Here is a 23,988-nt window from a genome sequence, read left to right on the forward strand (position 1 = left end):
TCTGTTCCCCTGTGCCCTCTGAGAGCGTTTCTGTGTTCTCCCAGTGACTCACGGGCTGCTCACACCCGGGGCCACCCTGCTGTACACTCACAGCTGTGTTCATGCTGCCGGGCAGCGGTGACACTGTGACACACACGGAGCAGGCACAGGCACAGGCACAGGCACAGGCACTCTACAACATCACAGAAAGTCTAAAACACCTCCTTGCTCCTGCTCCTTCCTACAAACACGGCAAACAACCGCCCTGGGGATATCTGGCAGCAGTCAAGGGGAGGTCAGGCATGGGGAGAGCAGCCCAAGGTGCCACCAAAGGGGACAGCAGATTGTCCCTGGCTTTTAGTTTGTGCCGTTGCCACGCTGTGTAACTCTGGCTGTCTCCCACAGGTGTGCTGCAAACAAACCTCCAAACCCAGAAACCAGGGGGAGATTCCGTGTCCCGGCAGGAGGTGAAGCTGCCTGATGGAAACACAACCCTGTCCCACACAACCTGGGGGACAAGCCACCAGCAGGTCACTGCTGTCCCACATGCGGGCAGCCTGGCTGGTTTCTAGTAAAAAAGACCTCAACCTAAACTGAAAACTAAGATTAAAACCAAGCAGTGAACAACAAAGTAACCACAAATTTAAGCGCCACTTTCAAAAAAGTCACCCAGGCAAAAAGACAACCAGCTCCCCATAGCTGCGCTGTATACCTGGCTGTACCCAAGCCCCTCTGTGCCTCCTCAAACGCAGCAGAGCCAAACACCTCTCAACTCCAAACACTCCAACGGGACCATCCGGAGGGGAAAGAGCTACTCACTGCTGGAAATGAGGCGGCAGAGAGCAGCAGCAAACGCGGCTTGTCCTCTGGCAGCCGCAGCCGCTCCCGGCAGCAGCAGGACGGGGACACGGCGGCGGCGCGGCCACTCCCGGAGCGCGGAGCCCCGACTTCCTTCGCCTTCAAAGTTCGCCTTTCAACTTCCCCCGGGCTGGGCTTCCTCAGAGCTCCTCTGCCGGCTGCTCGCCAGCCCTGCGGGAAGCGCCTGCGGAGGGAAAGGCGGAGAGGTGAGCGGAGATCCGAGATCCAGAGGGGATGGAGCGGCAGCGCTGCCGCCGCTCCTCCCGCGGGCGCGCCAGTGCGTCAGCGCCGGGAGAGGAGGGGACGGAGCGCCCGCCACAGGAGCAGCAGCGGGAGGAGGAGGAGGAGGAGGAGGAGGAGGAGGAGGAGGAGGAAGAGGCCGGGAGTGCCAGCCCGGCCGCGGGTGGTGCAACAGATCCCGGCAGTGCTGCCCTGCCGGCAAACGGCGCCTGAAACACGGGGAAATGGGGACATCGCCCATGTTCGGTCTGGTGATTCCTGCTGGACATGCGGAACGCTTTCGTTATGTGTCACTTAAAAGTCACTGCAGGGAGGAAGGATTCATTTTTCCAGTATATATCAGTCCTACCCTAGAAATTAAAAAAAAAAAAATCCCTCCACCAAAAAGAAAAGTCGTGTTCCACCACACTAACACAAAGCAACAACCAATTCATTCCTCAAGCTTTCCATGAATTTTTGGCTCCAGCAGCAGCGGAGTCCCTGGCCAGGCAGCATCACCTCCCCCCGAGGGCTGGCATCCAGCCTCTATCCCAAAGGGCACAGCAAGGGCTGGAAGCACACAGGATCTCCAGGATCCAGCGGGAAAGGCCGGGGAAAGCATCCCAGGTGAGAGGGAGCAGAGATGCCTGCTGGCTGCTAACTCGGGGCAGCGGGGAGCTGCTGTAATTCGGTACAAAACCACAACACAAAGCGGGCTGAGTCATGTTGGGAACACTGATGGGATGAGCAGCAGCGCTGGCAGTGTTTTCCAGCAGAGCACGGACTCTCCCCAGCCTGCTGGATCCAACAGAGACACTGGCCAGGAGTGAAGTCAGAGGCGTAGGAAGCAGCCTGCTTCGACTCCATGGATTAAATAATGTGGAAACTGAAAAATAGGCACTAGCAGGAACAAATAGCAGCATTTCTGAGCTCCATCCCGAGAGAGGCAGCCTGCTGCCAGGAATACCGAGGAATCTGCAGAGCTACAGGGTGGAAAAAGAATTTTCAGAAGCTGCACACAGAAATCCTTCCACACTCATCCTATCACACAGAAAACAAGTATTTTATAGGAGTAGCTGCTTTGGGGTTTTTTAGTAGATCCACACCCCTGAGCATGGCCCAGCAGTGCTTTTTCCTAACACATGGAGACAGCCAAGCATCCAGTGGAACAATGTGCTCACCATCAGCTCCTCCACAAAGTTTAGACACCTAAAAATGCCCCATGGTCAAGTTCAACTCCCATTTTATTTAAAATCTGAGGAGACATGGAATGAGGCACCAGTGAGCTCTGGAGTTTTTTTTTTTCCAGCAGTCTTTTAGTGACTGGGCTCTATAACACTCAACAGATGTCATCTGCCCAACCTGGGCCTCCTTTCCAGGAGGGATTCTGGAGTGAAAACAGGAATTGCTCATCACCTAAAAATTCTTTAGTCAGTAACAATCCTATAAATCCCTCCCACTGAGAATATACATGAGGAATCTACAGCCTAATTAGAAGATGCCACAGGCCAAGAAGGACTCCTTGTCATGCTGAGGACACTCACACACCTCTCAGGACAGCACAAGTCACCTGGTGAGGCCAGAGGCCAACTCAGTAACTCCCTCCAGACAATAAATGCGTTCATATTTGACAGAAATGCTCTTGTGCTCCTCCAGCAGATCTTATCTTGGTGATATTTTTTCCCCCATGATCCAGGCCTGTGTGAGTTCAGTGACCTCAAGGCACATAACAAAGGCAGCCCTGTGTTCCCACGAGTCAGGTGGGGCCAGAAGGGAGAAGAAAAGACAGTTGGACGAGTATTACAGGTAATTAAAAGGGAGCTTTGAGAACACCTTTTCAACCGTGGTGAATTTAAATACTGCATGTGTCCAGACAGATACAACATAACACCCTGCAAAGCCCTAAACAAATAAAAAGAAACACAATGAACTCTTCCACTGGATGTGCAAAGGGGAGGGTGTTTTTCTCTCCTACACAGTGCAGCCAGGACATATTTAGCCTAAGGGCTGAAGGAGAGGACAGCCTGAGCTGATGACATAATTTTCTTTCTATAGGACTGGATATCTGGGACTACTGCCCTCAGTTCAGTGGCTGTTGCTGTTTCACCTCTACCTTCTCCCATCCTGCTTCAACAGGAGAGTGACAATCACCCAAAAAATGCCTGAAGAATAGAGATGGCCACAGACATGTTGTTTATTTCCCACCAGAACACGAGCAATGTGGCAAAAACCAGATTTGAGGTTGACTGCTGGCACTGAGGAGAAAGGGAAGCTACCCCAGTGCTCCACTGCTGCTGTGTCTTGATCATTCAAGAGTCATTTGGAATGTCCTTCCAAAGGCGTGGGGAAATGCCTTCCTTGCCTTGACAGCTTAAATCTGCCTAAACACGGAAAACAGGCGGGTTATGTTGAGCCCCCTTTTATCCTATCAATCAGAAAGGAATTCTGCATTAGCAGGTGAAATCCAGCACTGAGGGTGGCAATGAAAGTCTTGGGCAAATGAGAAAAAACTGCTCAGAATCCTGGGATAACTGAGGCTGGAAAATCCCTGCCAGCCCCTGGAGCCCCAGCGGTGCCCAGTGCCCACCTTGTGCCCAGCCCAGAGCACTGAGTGCCACCTCCAGCCCTGCCTGGGACACCTGCAGGGCTGGGCACTGCAAAGCTCCCTGGGCAGCCCCTGCCAAGGCCTGAGCACCCTTTGCATGCAGAAATTGCTGCTGCTGTCCCAGCTGAGCCTCCCCTGGCCCAGCCTGAGGCCCTTTCCCCTTGTCCTGTCCCTGTTCCCTGGCAGCACAGCCCGACCCCCCCTGGCTGTCCCCTCCTGGCAGGGAGTTGTGCAGAGCCACAAGGGCCCCCCTGAGCCTCCTTTGCTCCAGGCTCAGCCCCTTGCCAGCTCCCTCAGCCCCTCCTGGGGCTCCATTCCCTGCCCTGGACACGCTCCAGCCCCTCCATGTCCTTCCTGCATTGGGGACCCAGAACTGGACACAGCCCTGGGGGTCCCTCAGCAGGGCCAGCCCATCACTGTCACTGTGTGATGTGTTCACAGGGCTTCAAAACAAAAATATAAATCTATACATCCACCTCATATATCCCTTCAAAGCTTTTTTTTTTTTTCTGTCTGTCCATTCAAGTAACTTGTCCTGGTCACTGACACATCAGAAAAAATGTGCTACAGAGGAATTATAAAGCTACTCTGACCTTAAAAGTGTTTGCATTAAAACACTTAGAGAAGTAATGTGAAACTTCATTATTACACATGTAATTAAATAATAATTATTATTTCATCTGTGTTACAGCATTAAAAGCCATTACAACTTCTTGTGTGGAAGGCTCTTAATGGACACTAAAAATATTGATGTTATAATGGGGTTTTGAGAGAAACTAAAAAACTCTGAAACAGCTGAGTTTAAAAATCTCTCAAGTACTATCAGAACAAGTTCCAGAAGCAGCAGGTGAAGTGCTTAGGTGTGTTTGCTAACACAAAGGGAGATTCCAGAGCGCTGATGTGCTCATCAGTTCCAGCAGTGAAGTTTCCCGGCAGGAATGCTGTGTCATGGAACTCGGTGTGACTCACAGAGCAACGTCCGCAGGAAACCACTCTGCTCCCTCTCTCCCTAAAAAAAGCTCAGCCTCGCCTGCAAGTTGAACTGAGTTCCCTGAGCAGAATTCCTCCCATTTCAGCATCATGTGCTCCAGCACGTATGCAAGAAGGAAGGTGTATTTTAAACCCTGGCAGCAAACCAGAATCGTCTGGAAAATCGGCTGGAAGCTCCTCCTGGTTGAGCAGGGAGTGAAGAAACACCTCGTGCTGCTGTGTTTGGACACGTGGGTGTCCTTTGCCCTCGCAGTTTTGCAACCCGGGATGCTCTGCCTGGCTGAGCTGATCCCGGGCACTCCCAGCCCACTGAAACCCTACAAACCCCCAGACACACTGGGACAGCTCTGAGGGATGACACACCTTCCTTGTGTCACTCTGGAAGGGACGGCAGAAGCAGCAATGGGATCCAACCCCCTGAGGTCCACCAGGATTTGGGACCTCACAATGAGGTGTCTTCACTCCGTGCCATCCATCACCCAAGCAGCTCCTGGAGTTCTCATCTAATCTAAATGGATAAAATCCTCACTCTGCTCATCATGTGTGTTGCCCAGCCTTCTGTTCTTTTTGATTCAGGGCTGTGGTTGACCTTTAGATCCTTGGAGAAACACATGGACTGTCCCAAGGGTGGCTCTGCAGAGCTCAACACCCAGCACCTCTCCAGGGAAAACACTCTGCAATGGCAATTCCATCCAGGGCATGTGCAATCACAAACCCAGGTAAAAGCAAGAATTTAACACCACTGAGGTCCCTTTTGAGCCTGGAACATGAAGCTTTCCACAAAAGAGAAAAATAGAAAGGAGACACCCTTTTCAAACCCCCTACTCAACAATAAGAATGCTTTTCACATGGCAGGGTATCATTCCCACGTGACTGCATCCCACATCCAGCACTTCCAGCTTGGGAAGTGCCACTCCTATTCCCTGATCCACTTATTCTGCCCTCCCAGAAATCTCATCACCCAGGTGTATTAAAAACCTCTGGTTAAAAAAACCACCACCTCAAAATTCCAGTTTGCTTTTGTCTCTTCCAAACCCAAAATTCCAACCCAGAGGCCTCTGTTACAGAGAGTTTCCTCACCAATCAGTGTAATGGGAAACAGATTGGTGTCCCATTGATTTTTCCATCTAAAGAGTTTGCTGTTTGCCCCACACCTTGGGACAAGGCTGCTGCTATCAGATCCTCTGGCTTCCTTAAAGCCTTAGACACCATCAAGCAAAACAAACATTTCAAAACAACAAACCCAAAGCAATCAAAAATAAACCCAGCCACAACCCCAAAAAACAAAGCAGGAGTTAATACAGGATGATGTTTGGTGCTAAAGTTCAACAGCAGGGCTTGTGGGTGTGGAGGGGGCTTTTTCCTGTTCAAGATAAATCAACCCTGTCTCCACATCCTGAGTGTTTCCTTGCACGCCACAGCCACACCAGGCAGTGAGAAATCCAATCTTTGGGGCTCTTCAGCAAGATGTTTGTTATCTCAAACACCTGACTGTACCTGCTGCTCCTGCCAGGAGCATCTCGCTCCCAGCCAGGCAGCAGACCCAGCACTGGGACATTCCACTTCAATAGTGTGAAGATAAAACACTCATCACCAATTCATCCCAGCCTCCAGCTCCCAATTCATCCAGTTCCAAATGCATCCCAGCCTCCAGCTCCCAATTCATCCAGTTCCCAATGCATCCCAGCCTCCAGCTCCCAATTCATCCAGTTCCAAATGCATCCCAGCCTCCAGCTCCCAATTCATCCAGTTCCCAATTCATCCCAGCCTCCAGCTCCCAATTCATCCCAGCCTCCAGTTCCTACTTCATCCCAGCCTCCAGCTCCCAATTCATCCCAGCCTCCAGTTCCAATTCATCCCAGCCTCCAGTTCCTACTTCATCCCAGCCTCCAGCTCCCAATTCATCCCAGCCTCCAGTTCCTACTTCATCCCAGCCTCCAGCTCCCAATTCATCCCAGCCTCCAGTTCCAATTCATCCCAGCCTCCAGTTCCTACTTCATCCCAGCCTCCAGTTCCAATTCATCCCAGCCTCCAGTTCCCAATTCATCCCAGCCTCCAGTTCCTACTTCATCCCAGCCTCCAGCTCCCAATTCATCCAGTTCCCAGTGCATCCCAGCCCTCCAGCTCCCAATTCATCCCAGCCTCCAGCTCCCAATTCATCCCAGCCTCCAGCTCCCAATTCATCCAGTTGCCAGTTCATCCCAGCCTCCAGTTCCAATTCATCCCAGCCTCCAGTTCCAATTCATCCCAGCCTCCAGCTCCAATTCATCCCAGCCTCCAGCTCCCAATTCATCCAGTTTCCAATGCATCCCAGCCTCCAGCTCCCAATGCATCCAGTTTCCAATGCATCCCAGCCTCCAGCTCCCAATTTATCCAGTTCCCAATTCATCCCAGCCTCCAGTTCCCAATGCATCCCAGCCTCCAGTTCCCAATTCATCCCAGCCTCCAGTTCCCAATGCATCCCAGCCTCCAGTTCCTACTTCATCCCAGCCTCCAGCTCCCAATTCATCCAGTTCCCAATGCATCCCAGCCTCCAGCTCCCAATGCATCCCAGCCTCCAGCTCCCAATTCATCCAGTTCCCAATGCATCCCAGCCTCCAGCTCCCAATGCATCCCAGCCTCCAGTTCCCAATTCATCCCAGCCTCCAGTTCCCAATGCATCCCAGCCTCCAGTTCCAATTCATCCCAGCCTCCAGCTCCCAATTCATCCAGTTCCCAATGCATCCCAGCCTCCAGCTCCCAATTCATCCAGTTCCCAATTCATCCCAGCCTCCAGTTCCCTTCTCCCTGTGGAGCTGGCAGTCAATATCCAGAGGTTAAACGGCCCTGACATGTCCACCTATCCAATACCTCTGTCATTAATAAGCATGATGTGGATCAATAGTCGAGCACACACTTCCTCTGCCCCAAGGGCAAAGGGAACAAGTCTATCAGAGTGATAAGGAGCTGGTTGTGAGGGCTGCAGGGTGTTGTATTCCCAGTATCCTGTGCCAGGGCTGCAATTCCATCATTCCAGCTCTCATCCTCCTGCTTGTGACTTTCCCAGCCACAAGTTCACCTGGGTTCTCAGGATGACCTTAATTAAGAGCTGGAAAGAACAGATTATGCTCAGGAAGCCAAAGCCATTAATCTCAAAGGCTTAAAAGGTTTTCAGGGGAAGTGTGTTTATGTGTCCCCTTACCTCATCCTACAAAAAAGGGAATAGGCAGCAATGCCACCACAAGCAAAGGCTGCTTTTGGTGTCACTCAGATAAAATCTAACTGTACTTTTATCTCCACCAATGATCAAAATACAATAAAAATTTGGCCTGCTAGACGTTATTTTTATGACCTTGACCTTCAGTCAAATTTATTCTTAAAAAATGTTCAAGCTCCATGTAAGCATGAAAAATAACAGCCTGGTCCTTTTAGCAGGACCATTCAAATTCTGCTTTCTGGGATATATATCCTAAAAAAATCAGCATTCAATGAAATCCCAACTCATATTTCTTACAGGGACTCTTTACTACAAGCACCTGAATTATGTGTCTCTCACTACAATTCCAAAAAGGAACTTGAACAGGGACCTGAAGAACCTCATCCTGCTCCCACCAAAGCCAAGTCTCAGCAGCTTTGAGCACAAAAGGCATAAAATCATGGAATGGTTTGGGTTGGAAGAGACCTTAAAGCTCTTTTCATTCCACCTCTGCCATGGCAGGGACACCTTCCACCATCCCAGGCTGCTCCAAGCCCCAAAGTCCAGCCTGGCCTTGGGCACTGCCAGGGATCCAGGGGCAGCCACAGCTGCTCTGGGCACCCTGCTCTGTCTGGGCTTCATCAAATGTTGGAATTTGAAATGTAAGGAACTTTTAGACCTTTGGGTTTGTAAGTTAAAGAATTTTGTAAGTTAAAGAATTGTTTATAATTAAATACAGGATTTGATTTGAGATCTTGGGAAAGGCTTTTGAACTTAAGTATTATAAGTAAAAATGTAGATTTATAGTTTAAAGTACAAACACGTTAAATTAATTTTTAAAAATGTTGAGGTTTAGAATTTAAAATATAAAAAAATATAGTTACAGAAGTAAATAGAGATTAAAATATAGTACTGCAAGTTTGTGTGTTATAACATAATTAACTAAAAAAACTTACACTATAACATAAACCCATAAGACAAAATATTTTAAAATTAAGTAAAAACATAAATATCCTTGTTAGCAGTGTTTTATTAGTAAATAACTCCTTAAAAAGCCTTGCAACTAAAAGTTTTGTGACCTTCTAAACCATACTATAACGATATGAACCAAACTCACCCTTCCTACCTATAAAAAAGATAAAAAAACAAACCCACATCATCAAAAACAACTCAAAAGTCTCATCCCTAACTCATTCAAAACTCCTTCAAAAATTCCCATAATCACACACAAATTAAACCAAACTTAAATAAACTTAAATAAACAAATTATGCTGCAACACACACACAGCAGCTAAATCAAGCCATGGCCAAATACCTTTGCCCTGGCATTCATCATGCCTATTTTGGCTGGCATTTACTGTGCTGCCACTTGCATTTCTGCTCCTGACACCAGTCCCAACACACAGATTATGTTCCCGTTTTCAAACCCCAGAACACCACAAACCCCTCTCCAGGAGCACACAAGGGGGTTCACTCTGCTGGATATAACACCACAAACCCCTCTCCAGGAGCACACAAGGGGGTTCACTCTGCTGGATATAACACCACAAATCCCTCTCCAGGAGCACACACAGGGGGTTCACTCTGCTGGATACCAACACCACAAACCCCTCTCCAGGAGCACACAAGGGGGTTCACTCTGCTGGATACCAACACCACAAACCCCTCTCCAGGAGCACACACAGGGGGTTCACTCTGCTGGATACTGACAGCAGAAGGGTCTGGAGCTGCTGGAGTGAGTCCAGAGGAGGCCCTAGAGATGCTCCAAGGGCTGGAGCCCCTCTGGAGCCAGGCTAGGAGAGCTGGAGAGGAAAATGCTCCAGGGAGAGGTCAGAGCCCCTTCCAGGGCCTAAAGGGGCTCCAGGAGAGCAGGAGAGGGACTGGAGATGAAGAGACAGGACACAGGGAATGGCTCCCAGTGCCAGAAGGCAGGGCTGGATGGGATATTGGGAATTAGGAATTGTTCCCTGGCAGGGTGGGCAGGCCCTGGCACAGGGTGCCCAGAGCAGCTGTGGCTGCCCCTGGATCCCTGGCAGTGCCCAAGGCCAGGCTGGAGCAGCCTGGGACAGTGGGAGGTGTCCCTGTCATGGCAGGGGTGACACTGGATGAACTTTAAGGTCCCTTCCAACCCAAACCATTCCATTATTCCATGATTCTGTGATTCCCTGCTGCCTCCTGGCTATTCCCAGTGGATTTCCAAGGTTATCACAGAGCTGATCCCACAAGAGTTAAGTGGGGTAGGTGTGTATCTCAAACTGGAGACAGCACCATCCCTGCCATGCTCTCAGCCAAATAACCCCTGGCATTTTTAAGGACCTGTAGCTACTCCCAAGGGCTGACCTCACTTGGGTACCGTTGTGCTGCACCCACGATTTCCTAGAGCAAGAACAGCTCCATTTCTCCTCCATGCACACCAAAGAGCTCCAATCCCGAACATCTCCACAGAACTTCCACTGTCTGTTGTGTTTCCTAAAAATCACTGGCAGAGGTTTTACCCCTGCAATTACAGGTCACAAAAATGCAGTTTGGTTCGGAGTTAAAAATGTCTAATAGGGAGTAAAACAGTGAAGGTAAATACTTCAACTTTCTAGAGAGGCAGACTCGTTCTCTTGGCTGTTTATTTATGCTGGACTGTTATATTTGCTGAGGGATTGGCACTTCTGCAAAAAACCAGGGCTCAGCTTCAAAACCTTCGAGTGTTACTTTCTGTGTCTTCTACAGCTCACAAGCAGCAAAAAGTAGCAAATGCAGCTTCAGATGTCAGAAAACCAAAAGTAAATGCTCTGATTTTGCAAACTACTCTATAAACACAATACAGACAATTCAGTTTATACCTTTATAAAACTAGCACCTAAATCCCTTATTTTAGATTCAAGCTGACAATAAGAAAGGCTTGGGAAGTTTCAGAGCTAGGGCTCTGAAGGAGTTAGAAAGGTACAGATGAAGCAAAATTCAGTTTTACTGTAAGGAAATCACTTCCACAGTGCACTCACAATATTTGGGGAGCAGACTCACCTTCCTGGCTGCTTATTTATGCTGGACTGTTATATTTGCTGAGGGATTGGCGCTTCTGCAAAAACCAGGGCTCAGCTTCATACTGAGCACTTCAAAACCTTTGAGTGCTACTTTCTGTGTCTTCTACAGCTCACAAGCAGCAAAAAGTAGCAAATGCAGCTTCAGATGTCAGAAAACCAAAAGTAAATGCTCTGATTTTGCAAACTACTCTATAAGCACAATACAGAAAATTCCGTTTATAAAACTATCAAGCAAATTCCTTATTTCAGATTCAGACCGAGCACAACAATAATAGAAAGGTTTGGGAAGTTTCTGAAGGGCTTAACAGATAAGGCAAAATTCAGTTTTACTGTAAGGAAATCACTTCCACAGTGCACTCACAATATTTGGGGAGCAGGGGGAGAAGGAAAAGTCCCCGTGCACCACCTGATGAGGGGGCACAGCAATCCCTGTGCATGCAAGCAGCTGATGAGACAAGTCTTGCCGGATTATTAAAGAGCCATTGTCCTGAGCCTGGAGGCTTTCAGCAACTCATTTCACAGCTCCTCTCTGAAAACCACCCCAGAGTTTCACGCCTCCGCCCCCCGGAATGAGAAGTTCACGGCTTTTGGGGGTGGATGTCAGTGCATTAGTCAAAGAGAAAAAGGCGTTTACCTTGCCAGGCTTCCTGTCCTTGCCAGGTGATCATTTCCTGCGAGTCCCCCGGCCTCCCTTCTCCCCAGCAGGAGAAGAAAGGAATGCTTTGCTTTCTCCTGCAGCTCGGAATGCTTTCTCCTCCTGCGGGTTTGCTTTCAGTTTGGCTCAGCCAGACGGAGAAATAGATTTCTTCCAAAGCAAACACTCCCGCGACGTCACCGCGGATATAAATAGGCAGGGGAGAAGGAGGGAGAAGCACAGCCCTTCTGGAGAGACTGCACACACGCAAGTACGAGAGAAAATCAGACAGAAATAAAGCTTTTCTTTTCCTAAAGCTACACACACAGCCTCGACTCGGACACCAGAGCCAGGCTGAAGGAGCCAAGAGAAATATTGCATGCATGCAGCCAGAGAGGGAGGATCTCACATATCCCGGGCTCTGCCAGGAGCTGAGCTATTCCTGCTGCCACCCTGGAGCTCACACACACACACACACACACACACACGGCTGCACATCCAAATCAACACCAGCACAGCCACCTGCACCCACCCACCCAGCTGGAGAGCCTGCAGGGCTCCAGAGAAGCTGGGGATGCCCCTGGAGCCCTGGAGGTGTCCATGCACAGGTTGGATGAGGCTTGGAACACCCTGGGATGGTGGATCCCATCCATCTCATCCCATCTCTCTGCCCTGCCCCTGGATGAGTGCATCTCATCCTCACACAGAGACAAGAACTGGTCAGAGGTGTGAAGGTGCTCAGAGCCCTCAGAGGAAGGAGCTGAGGGACAAAGCTGCACCACAGCCCTGGACTTGAGGAGAATGGGCATCATCTTCAGGGTGTGCCTGGAGAACCCCAGGGGCTTGGAGAGGAAAGGGACCCAAAAGAGCTGGCTCATAAAAAGGGACCCAAAAGAGCTGGCTCATAAAAAGGGACCCAAAAGAGCTGGCTGAGCACCTCCTCCAGGCTGAAGGACAGACCATCCCAACAAGAAGCTGATCCAGCTGAGTGGACAGGAGGCCTCCATGGAGGAGCACAGAGCTCCTGATCAGAGGAACTGACCAAGTGCAAAGAGCAGGGCAGGGGCAGGTGATCCAGGAGGAATCTGGGATCACTGATCCTGCAGGAGCAGGTGATCCACAAAAAAAATCTCAGGAACACTGATCTTGCAGATGATCCAGGAGGAATCTGGGAACACTGATCTTGCAGGTGATACAGAAGGAATCTGGGAACACTGATCCTGCAGGTGATACAGGAGAAATCTGGGAACACTGATTCTGCAGGTGATACAGGAGAAATCTGGGAACACTGGTCCTGCAGGTGATCCAGGAGGAATCTCAGGAACACAGATGGGGCAGGGATGGGGCTAAGAGGGCCAAAACCCATCTGGAATTGAATCTGACAAAGGATGTGAAGGGTGCCAGTGAGGCCAACCTGCAGGAACTGCAGGCCCCTGAGACCAAAGGGGAAAACCAGACAAGGGAGGCTTATCCTTAGTGGAAAAGGATCAGGTTGGGACCTGATGGGATGGATCCACAAGTGCTGATGGCTGCTGTCACTGTGAGGTCACACTTGATGAACTTTGGAAACCATCTCCAGTCACCTGAAGGACAAGAGGGTGATCAGGAGCAGTCAGCATGGACATACAGAGGGAAAAAAATCCTGTTTCACCAGCCTGGCCTCCTCCTAGGATGAAACAATCTCAGTGGATGGATGTAGTGCAGAGGATGCTGTCTGTCTTGGCTTTGGCAAGAATTTCAACGTGTGGCTCTTCTCACACCCTCAGATGAGCTGGCAAAGTGTGCAGCAGCCAGGAGGGCAGGGAGGTGGGTGGAAAAGGGGCCCAGCAGGGAGAGGTGAGTGCCACAAAGTCCAGTTGGAGGACAGACACTTCCCAAAATCATTTAACCTCTTCTGCTGACCTGGAGGATGCACAGAGTGTGGCCTCAGCACTTTGCTGGTGACACAATAACTGGGGTGAGTGGCCAGTACACCAGAGGGTCACACTGACACTTGGATCAACTCTAAAAGGCTGGAGCAAAGGGCAGGCAGCAGCCTCAAGGTGCTCAAACAAAGCAAAGGCAAAGTCCTTCCATTACCCGGGGGGGAGTGACCCCAGGAGCCAGCACAGGCTGGGACAGCTCTGCCAAGCAGGACAGATGGCAACAACTCCCAGGAGCCAGCAAAAAAAGCCACCAGCTGCATGACAAGAGTGACCCTGCCCCTCCACTCAGCACAGGTGACAGCATTCCTGAAGTTCTGCACTCCTCAGTGGCAAAGAGACACGGGCAGAGTCTGGCACATGGCCCTGGACCAGCAGCTCTGGGTGACCCTGCTTGCCAAGGTGGCCCTGCAGAGGTCCATGCCAGGCCCAGGCAGGGTGGGATCCTGGGAGCCTCCAGCCATTCCCTCTCTCAGCCTGGATATGATCTGTGACACCCCCAGGAATTGAGGAGCGCCTCAGCCTGTGTGAGGCACAGTGCCACAGCGCTGACAGGGCACACCCCAGCCCTGCACCAACGCCTGACACGAGCCCTGTCTCAGTTCCCAGCCCTTGCTCACTCACCTTGGCCATGGTTTGGCCCCATTCTGCTTTCTCAACGTGACACAGAGGTCAGAGGCAAGTGAACACGCCAGGCAGGAGGTGTTGCATCACTGCCATTCCATAAAGGTCCCTTAGTCTCCCATCTCATTCCACCCCATCTCCCTCAAGTTTTCTTTCCCTTCTGCCTTTTGTTTTCCTCAAACATCACCACTTTTTTAAAAAAGCCCTCAGCCCCACAAATACTCTGTTACACTTCTAAAACCCAGAGGATTATTATCCTCTATTAGAACAAAGCAAGAAGAGTGAGACATGGATATGATTTAGGTTTACAAGCCAAAATCTTCATTAACTTAGCAGGTAACTACTTCTTGCTGGTGTTAAACAACAGAAATACTGAAGTTTTTTATTTGAAGGCCAAGAGATAAATTAAAGTTGTAATTTCTTTAAATCTCCAACATTCCCTGTTCCCACAGGAACATGGAATGGCAAAGTGAATGCCATTCAGGGAATGAAAGTGGTATGGCAAGAAGAGGCCAAGTGAGAGCCACCAGCAATAGAGGAAAGTACAAAATTGATCTTAAAATTATCAATATTTCACCCTAAAGAGGAGGGACAGGGAAGATTCCATGCAATACCCATGTTTTTGTCCAAAAGCTCCCAATAAAACATGTTTCTGTCTATCTGTCAGTGCATTTGCCTTGCCTGCCTCTCAGTTTAGCACACCTCCTCCTCCTCCTTCTCCTCTCTCTGCAAATACACTGGGGGCACAGCAGGGACAGGGAGAGCCCAGCTGGGCTCTGCTGTGGTGGCAGCTGGCACAACTGGGCACTCGAGGTCTCTTCACACAGCAAAAAAAAAAAAAACAAAAAAAAGGCACCAGTGACCAGTGCAGTTTTAAACTGACTCCAGGGATTTAAGGCCATCCAGGGTTCTGGCTTCTTGCCATGGGTGTTGTCCCTGTGATAGCCTAGTGACACCAAACCCAGATGCCCCATGTAACAAGGAACTCTTGTCAGCTGGCCCAGTCCCTGCCCCAGGCTGGTGCATTTTCTAGCAGGGTCTATGGCCCTAAGTCATACCATGGCTCCATCCAGCAGATTGGGAAGGATTTTATGGATTGTTCCACTTTTGGCTACCAAGCTGGAGAGCAGCCCTGGAGCAGCCCTGGGGGTGCTGGGGGTGAGAGCTGGGAGCCAGAACCCCCCCATGCCCTGGGCTGAGCCCCAGCGTGGGCAGCAGGGCAGGGGGGATTCTGCCCCTGTGCCCTGTGCTCAGGTGAGACCCCACCTGCAGAGCTGCCCCAGCACAGGAGGGACCTGGAGCTGCTGCAGAGAGCCCAGGGCAGGCACCAGCATGGGCAGAGGGATGGAGCAGCTCTGCTGGGAGGAAAGGCTGGCACAGCTGGGGGGGCTCACCTGGACAGGAGAAGCTCTGGGGTGACCAAACTGTGGCCTGAAGGAGCTGCAGGAAACATGGAGAGAGATTTTGGACAAGGGGGAATGGCCTCCCAGTGCCAGAGGGCAGGGCTGGACGGGATATTGGGAGTGAGGAATTGTTCCCTGGCAGGGTGGGCAGGCCCTGGCACAGGGTGCCCAGAGCAGCTGTGGCTGCCCCTGGATCCCTGGCAGTGGCCAAGGCCAGGCTGGATGGTGGAAGTTGTCCCTGCCCATGACAGGGGTGGAATGAGATGGGATTTAGGGTCCCTTTTAACTCTTCTGGGATCCCTTGAGTAGGTGCACCAAGAGGCAGCCCCAGAACAGACGCTCCCTGCAAAGATCTGCACAGGGGCTCAGGTTCTCAGCTCGCAGTTTCACCTTTACAATTCCTGCACTGTGAACACACAGACCAGACCAGCATCTCCAGCCATCACAGCAGCTCCTCCTGGGGAGGCTGAGGAGTTCCCTTACACTTGTGGCACTCAGGACACACAACAATTCCCATTTATACAGGACTCTTCTCTTGGACAGCACGAGCTACTGCTCCACACTGAATCAAACCCCATAAAGCAGAACCAGCTAAACACAGAAAGAACTCCTCTGGACTTGCAAGGGAATAGAGAGGCTGCTAATTACAGCCCAGCTCAGCTCCTCACTGCCAGCAGAGCATCACCAGCCCTGGCTCTGTGTCACCCTGCTGGAGGAGCATGGCTCTTTCCCCTGCTGGAAGGTACCAGGAGGCTGTAGCTGGCACTGAAACCCAGAACAAAGCAAACCAAGGGGGAATCAGGGATGCTGCATGTCCTGCACATTGCTGTGATCCACCCCAAGGATCCTGGGAAGCTGCTGGCTGAGAAAGGAACAACTGGCCAAAGTTTCAGGGAATCAGAGCAATAAATACACAAGCACACACACATGAAGAGAAATAATTACATTATGGAAATTGCACATCAACCCAGACACAGCCAGGCCTCCATTCTGCCCCAAAGCAGCAAATCTGGAGCCTGGGGATCACCTGAGGCAGCTACACACCCAAGATGTAATTTTTGGAGTGTTCCTGAATCCAAAAAGCAGGAACTGAAGCATAGGGAACATCCCTACACTGAGGGCATGGATGGGGACCAGCCATAAAACCAACACAGCACAGCCAGGTTTCCATCACTACTCACCCAAACAGAGTTTAGGATCGTTCATCTGGTGACAAATGAATAGTGTTCCTTCCCCAAACACACCTTGTAGCAGGGCAGTGTGACAGAGATGGACACAGCAGCTCTCCCTCCTGCCCAGGAAATGCTGCACGACTTTGTGTGGTCAACATGTTACAAATTCAGAAAGATTTTGGCACAAAAGACATCCATTATTCATTAAACACTTGCAATACCAAGATATTCCCCCTCTAAGTCACTGCCCTTGCTTAGTTGCTCTTGCTGTTATGAATGTGACCCTTTGTTTATACAGCAAAAGGCTGGGTTTGGTACACTACTAAATAAAGGAAAATTCAAGCTTCCACATCCATCACGCAGCTCTTAAATAAAACAGGAAAAAACTCACTTTGTCTTCAGCATCCCAAAATGGACCAGGCTTTCCAGGGCTTTCAGTGCTAAATGAAAGCTGACCGTAGAAAATTCCCTTGTAAATGTTTATTATTCTAATTTTAACCTCTGGCCATTTTTAGGGCCAATAAAAAAACGAGATCAAAACCCAAGAGAGCAAATAATCCACACAGGGACTCTCTCCTGCCTGTGCTGGTTCAAAAGTCATTCTGAGATTTGGGGGATGTTTTTATTTTTAAACCTGTGTTTCATTTCTTGTACTGGAAGCATTATATCCCACCACAATGTCAGATCAAAACAAGTAGAAAGGAAGGGTGAAGGATTCCCATGGGAAAATACCCCACAGAACCCACTGGGCAGCAGAAACTCCTTTTTAATTTGTCTTTTCAAGGTGAAAGGAACTCAAGGAACACAGGATACCTTGTGCCAATACACTCTGGGTAAGCATTCCCCAGGCTCTGCTGGATCCTGCAGAGCTCTTCCATCCATCCAAACTCTCCACAAGTGTTCAAAACATTTCTCTCAAGCCTCAATTGCATCTTTATGCATCCAAACCAGATCCACTGTGATGGTACCACAATAATTTTCATGCTCAGATCCACTCCTTTGGCTTCCACCAGGGGAACAGACCACAAAATCCCTGTGGATTTTGGACAAGAGTGAGAGCAGCCAGACACTGTGTCACCTGTGCAGCTCACCACAGTGACACAGGGACCACAGGTAGCCCAAAATCCAGGCAGAAGCACAAATGCAGATCTCCAGGACAGCAGCTCTCTTCTTCTTTATTCTCCTGCCCACAAAGGTAAATCCCTTAGGTGCAAGCAGACACCCTGCAGTGTGTTTTGGAGAGTTACTAAGAGGAGAAAAACCAAACAAACAAACAACAAAAGCCAAAATTGGGCTGCTGGGGTGAGCAGCTGCCTGCAGGGATAAACTTCCCTTGCCAGAAGGCTTTCCCCAGTCATTGTGACCTCTGTTCCTTGGCCAGCCTCGTCCAAAAAAAGCAGTGAGCAGCACTATTCCTGTGTCTCACAATCCTGGCTGTGTTATAGCCCTCAGTCTTCTCCCATTTGATCATCAACCCAAGTAACAAATCCATCATTTAGCTGTTTAGCTTCCCTGCCTACCCCCAAGCTCAGCACACATTGATGGGACTCCCATAAGCTGAAAAATGTCCCTTCCTACAGCTTTAGGGGCCAGTGGCCCTCAGTTTGATCTGCTGCTTGTTTTGTTCCAACTGGCATTTCCTTGTCAAATACAAACTGAATTTCCCTATTCCAAGTCTACTCCAGTGTATACATGTTTGATCTGCTGCTTGTTTTCTTCCACCTGCTATGGCACCTGGCATTTCCTTGTCAAACACAAGCTGAATTTTCCAAATTTATTCCAGAGTGCACATGAAGGCAAAGTGGAGATGCCCCTCAAAATACAGATGAGAAAAAAATCACTTTTCTCTGGGGGTATCATCCCTCCTGCTTGTCCAAAGATACCCCCTGGAGACCTCACTTTGCATTTGTGCTGCCCTAAACCCTTGTCCTCCCTCTGTGTCACAGTTTCAATTTGATTCCTGAGCTCCCTGTTGGGATTTGTTTGGAGGGTTCTCCCCCTCCTTCTTTATTTTAATCCATAAACCTACACATCCATAGCTCCAAAAATAAGAAGTCACAGCAGAAAAAGGCCTCCAACACAGCAAAAAAAAAAAAAAAAAAAAAATTAAGCACATTATCAATACAAAAGCACTTTCAAACATATAAATTCAAAACTCCAACAGCACCAAGCAAGAGCAATAATTAATTTTTTTTTAAATGAGCCCAGGTGAATAGACAGGATGCCAGTGTCACCTGTGTGACAAGTCACAGCTGTTTGTTGGGGAAAAAGTGTCACAACTGCTCTGAACACTTCTGATTCAGTTGTGTTTTAGTTCCAGATCCCAGGATTAACTGAGCTGGCTCTCAGTTAATATCACAGCTCTCTCCCATCTCCAGCTTTTCTGTCCCTGCAACCCCTGTCTCACACCACAGCTCTGAGACTTTTAGCAGTGTCACAGCAGTACTTTGCATGTGATAACACAGAGGAAACAGCTTCTTCTAGGCCATTCCAAGGGCAAGAATCAGCAGGAAAAGGCCATTGCAGGCAGCTTATGAAACACTGATACAAGAGAAGCAGGATCCTGGAGGTGAAAAGCACCCAGACAGGTTTTCATTGGGGAAAAAGGAAGAAACCTGACATCAAGACAGCTCAAGTTTTACATCTTACCTAGATGAAGGTGGACATCCAATTATCTCCTTATTAAATATTCCACATTTACTTACAATGGTCACAATGGCAAATCTCTGGATTCAGGGTAACCATCCTCTGCCATGCACCCAAACTGCAGAATCATGGAATGGTTTGGGTTGGAGGAGACCTTAACCTCCCAACCCCCTGCCACACAAGCAGTAATTAAATAACAGGCCAAGGACTTTTCCTAAGCAATTTATGCTTAAATCATCACAGACTGTGCAGAAGACACAGGGAAAAAAATTAAAAGTATGAGTTAATACGAGTTAATGTAGTCATGCTGCTTCCTGCCGCACACAGGCTTGTTTTTTTCCTGCAATTACAGAGGAGGGATTTTTGTTCCAGCACCACTTTCAGCTGCCACAAGCAGGCCATTGTTTGGATTTAGCCAGGCAGCAGCAGTCCCCATGCAAAGCCAGGGCAGCGGGATGGACTGAAACACAGCAGAAGGGAATTCAGCCCCACTGGGATGAGAAGAGAGATTTGTATTAAATACCTGCTTGGAGCAAAGCCAGAGGAAGCACATCAAAGGAATCCTGGCATACTTCCCAACATCCAGGTGCCCACATCAGGGATGTTGTGCATCAGGTGACAGCTCAGCAGCCTCTTCCCAGCACACATCTCCCAGGTCATGCCCCAAACGAATCCAGGCAGCCCCAAACTGCTCAGACTACATCTCTGCCTCCTCCCCCGCACTCCAGGGCATCCTCTCCCATTGAAGAAGTGATTCCCCAGCCCTTGGACACACCAGAATGACTCATCTGGGTGCACTGGTGCCTTCACTCTGAAAACTCCTGCTCCTGAAATGCTGTGAGCTCATTGTAGCTGTGGCAACAGAAATGCAAATCCTGCCACGCTGAAAAACTTCACCACCGACTCCTCCACTACACGGGGACTGTGTGTGAGCAAAATCAGTTTTTTCTTCTTCCTCCCTGAGGATAAATTGGGTTTGTGAAAGCTGTGCCCTAAAGCAAAAATCCAATTGGCAGGGCAGAGTTAAACCAGACACACATTGCTTTAGCTGTGCTTCAGTGCACACAGAAAACAGGCACAGAAGAGCTTGGAAACAGGGTACAAAAGCAGGTTTGAGGTTTCTCACTGCAAGGGCTCTACTCACTGTTTACACCTGGTGAGGAGCTACTCCATTTGCAGCCCCAGCAAATACCATGGCTGGTTTAATACAGTAAAGTTACAGTGGATATAAGACAGAGAGGAGAAAATGGCTTTCAGTTAATTGTTCCCTGGCAGGGTGGGCAGGCCCTGGCACAGGGTGCCCAGAGCAGCTGTGGCTGCCCCTGGATCCCTGGCAGTGCCCAAGGCCAGGCTGGATGGGGCTTGGAACCACCTGGGACAGTGGAAGGTGTCCCTGCCATGGCAGGGGTTTAACAATAAGATGGGCTTTAATGTCCCTTCCAACCCAAACCATTTTATAATTCTATAATTAAATGATCCATTTTTCAAATAAAACCCCAGAACTCTGAAAAATACCAGCATATCTGGATGCAAAACCATGAGATTTTCTTGGGGGATAAGTAGGATATTTCTAACAAAAATCCAGGCAGTAACTGCATACAGCAACCAGAGGTTAAAAACAACTGATGGGGGTGGTGAAGAAAGAGGAGAAAAAAAAAAAAACAAAGAGCAAGCCTCACCTAACAAGTTGCCAGCAGCAAAACCTGTGAGAACTGCAAGACCCAGACTGCCAATGTAGGTGACAATTGCGAATCTTTGGTGAGAATTGTACCTCACTCGCAGGGCATCTACCTGTGGTTTGCAGAAACTTCTCAGACAAGCTTCACTATCCTGAATGGCAAACAAAGAGCAAACTCTCACCGATGCTTCCTGCATGTTGAGAAGTTTGGGTGGGGAACTGGGAGATTTCTGGGCTTGGTGTTGGTTTGGAGCCTTGGTGCTCTTTGTTCCCCTTTCAGTTTGGGTTAGCGAGGGCAAACCCTTTGCAGGGAGTGAAAACCCTGCAAGCTCAGCTTCACCTGTGAGTGAGCAGAGGCAGTGCAATCCCACAGGCAGGTTATTCCATCTGGGAGCAAGGCAAAGGAGCTAAAAGCAGAGGAAAAGCAGAGTTACCATGGGATACCAGGATGCGTCACTTCTCTTGGCTCTCCTGGCGCCACGTGACGCCTCAGCCGCCAGCGAAGAACTCGGCAGATGGGATAGGGGAAAAAAAAAAATATTAAAAGGTCCCTGGATGATAGCAAAGTTTAGGCTTTAAAATCTACTGCTTATGGCTACAGAAATAGAGGCAACAATATTTATCTATAAACCAAACTATCTGTCTATAAATCCATTGCCACGGAGCAGTAAATACACGCCTTCCCTTCCAGCAGTCGTCACCGTTTACACTTTTCAGCTGCCTGCAGTAAATTTAGTCCAGGCACATGCAGAAATAGCACCCCTGCCATCTCAGAGAGAGCTATCACTTGCCTTTCAGAGGAGGCAAAGCAGGTCAGTAGTTTCCACCTCGCTCATAAATACAGAAGCAGCCACTTGACAGCAACAGACACGAGCAGTCAGAGTTCAAGAGAGATCAGAAAAGGGATGAACCACTTGGAATTTACTCTCCAAGTTATCACACAGGTCATCAAGCTCATGCCTTGGGCTGGAGCCCTCTGAACTAAGAGTTTCTGCCAATTTTCAAGGCATGGCTGTTGGGAATGTGTGTGCAGCATGTCAGTGACTCCACACATGCTCACCCACACTTGGGTTTCTACCCCACCCAGACCAGGATCAATTCCCATACAGCTTCTGCTCCAAGTCTTTCTTGTCTGCACAAAATCCTAGAGTAGCCCAGTGTTTGAGCATTTCTCCCCTCCTTTTACAGCAGCCAGTTTCTTTCTAAGCAGATCAAAACAGCTCTGATTCAAAGGACATTATTCCAACTCCATCCTCCTCCACCTCCCAAAGCCTCCTGACACCCACACGCTGCCGAACGTCAACATCTCCAGGGAAATTCAGTCCTTGCAGATGGCACCAAGCAGCCCCCTGGGTGTGGTAAAAAGCTCTGTGCAGCATCAGGAACCTTCACCCAGGCAATCCCAGCCTTCCAGCTCTACCCAAACACTGCAGCAGGCTGGGAATGGAGTGTGCAGGGAGTGCCCCAGGGAAACCTGAGCATCACCCCAGCAGCAGCTGCCACCCCAACCCACCCGCTCCCAGCACACTCCAGACTGCAGGACTTTGGGAAAGAACACAGCCCAGCCAGCCAAGACAGCTGCTGCCATCATCTGCTCCTGAACACCAGCTTTCTGTCACCTGCATCACTTGCTATTCCTGCTTCCCTGTTTCCCATTACCCACCAAAAGCAGGAAATAGCCTGGAAGCCAAGAAATCCCACATTTCATCTGCTACTCCAGGTTGTAGCCCCTGTGTTACACAGCTACACAACAGCTGGGTGTTATTTCTGACCTGCTTACAAAAGGAAGCTTCAGGTTTCTGCAACAAAAAGTTGAACACAGACAGTGCCACCTTTTCCAACAAGGGGCTGGGGCACAGCTGGGTGCGCACAATGGGAGGGGACACCAGGTGCCCACTGAGCTCCTGCAGCCTCACACACCCTGGAATTCCTCCCAACTCTGCTTTAATACCTGTTCCCTGAGCCAGGAGTCACTGTCCTCAACAGCTTTTAATAGGATGGGTTTGATCCAGCCTCCTTTGAACCTCTCACCTTCCAGCAACATCCTGGCCACCAGGAATACCACAGCATCAAAAGAAAAGCTTTCCCTTTTATAAGCTTGTTGCTTCCTTTGTTGTTTTGGTTTTTTGGGATTTCTTATGAGTGAGGAAGGCCTGGGTACAGTCATTTTCTTTGGAAGATGCAAAGCTCCCAATCTGCTTAACATTCCTCTCCTTGCTTCTTCCCCTCACCATCGTTTCTGCTCCATGCTAAGGAGACAAAGTTTATTTATCTCCTTTTCTACAATAGCTGTTCCATGCCTTTTGATCACCTTCATCATCCTTTGCTGAACCCTTTTCTTTTTGGAGATAGAGGATTCAGGACATGCAGAATCGTGGAGAAAAAGGTCATTTTTAAAATTATTTTTTTACAGTAGCTTGTCCTGTTATCCACTCCTTTAGTAATAATATCTATTAATTTACTACTTTGGCTTTGCAGCTATTTGCAGTGAAAAAAGCTCCCAATTCAGAAAAAAAGCCTCCCAAGAGCAGAACAAAACCCAAAACTAATAATGCTTTTGCTTTCTGTCAGTGTTGCAGAAAACAAGCATTAGGCTTCAGAGACAGGAAAGAGCCTGCAAAATGCAGGAACCTCTCAATATCTTGAAACAGAGGCTTCCAAAATTTTTCTTAAACCACAGCAGCAGAGCAAGGAATTAACCACATCCCTGGCTGTGCATGTGCCTTCCTCCCCTCAGCTAAAGAAGGTTTTGGTAATAAAACATCAAATAAATACATATACACACACCTAGGTCACCTACATTTATTATTTCCTCATGCAGCACCAGCAAAGTGACCCCTAAGGAGGTGCACAGAAAATGTCCTGGATTTTTATTAGTAACCAATTGCTGGTCTCCAGCCTCACTGACCTTGCAGCACCTACACCTGGGTTTCCTGTTCTCATGTGCACAGTGCCCACAGTTCTGTGCAATTAATATTCACAGTACACCCAGGGGAGAGCTGTAGCCTCAAACTCCTGCTGGGACACAGATCTTTTTTTTTTACTGTT

The 23,988-nt window shown here is 49.2% G+C and overlaps 1 protein-coding gene across 9 annotated transcripts in view; it reads right to left on the reverse strand.

Annotated features, from left to right (window-relative positions):
• Positions 1-23,988, reverse strand: part of SGMS1 (sphingomyelin synthase 1) — a 96,666-nt gene that overhangs the window by 35,707 nt on the left and 36,971 nt on the right. For 5 of the 9 annotated variants that reach the window (XM_059476600.1, XM_059476601.1, XM_059476605.1 and 2 more), the window contains one exon: positions 799-1,021. The exons of 2 other annotated variants lie outside the window; for them this stretch is intronic. The gene's annotated coding sequence lies outside the window, so the exon portion shown is untranslated. Of the gene's footprint in view, positions 1-691; positions 1,022-11,495; positions 11,643-23,988 lie in introns of those variants that run through there. 2 more of the 9 variants (XM_059476602.1, XM_059476608.1) reach the window with 2 other exon arrangements.

This window comes from Ammospiza nelsoni, chromosome 8 (genome assembly GCF_027579445.1).
Source record: "Ammospiza nelsoni isolate bAmmNel1 chromosome 8, bAmmNel1.pri, whole genome shotgun sequence".
NCBI classification, from domain to species: domain Eukaryota; kingdom Metazoa; phylum Chordata; class Aves; order Passeriformes; family Passerellidae; genus Ammospiza; species Ammospiza nelsoni.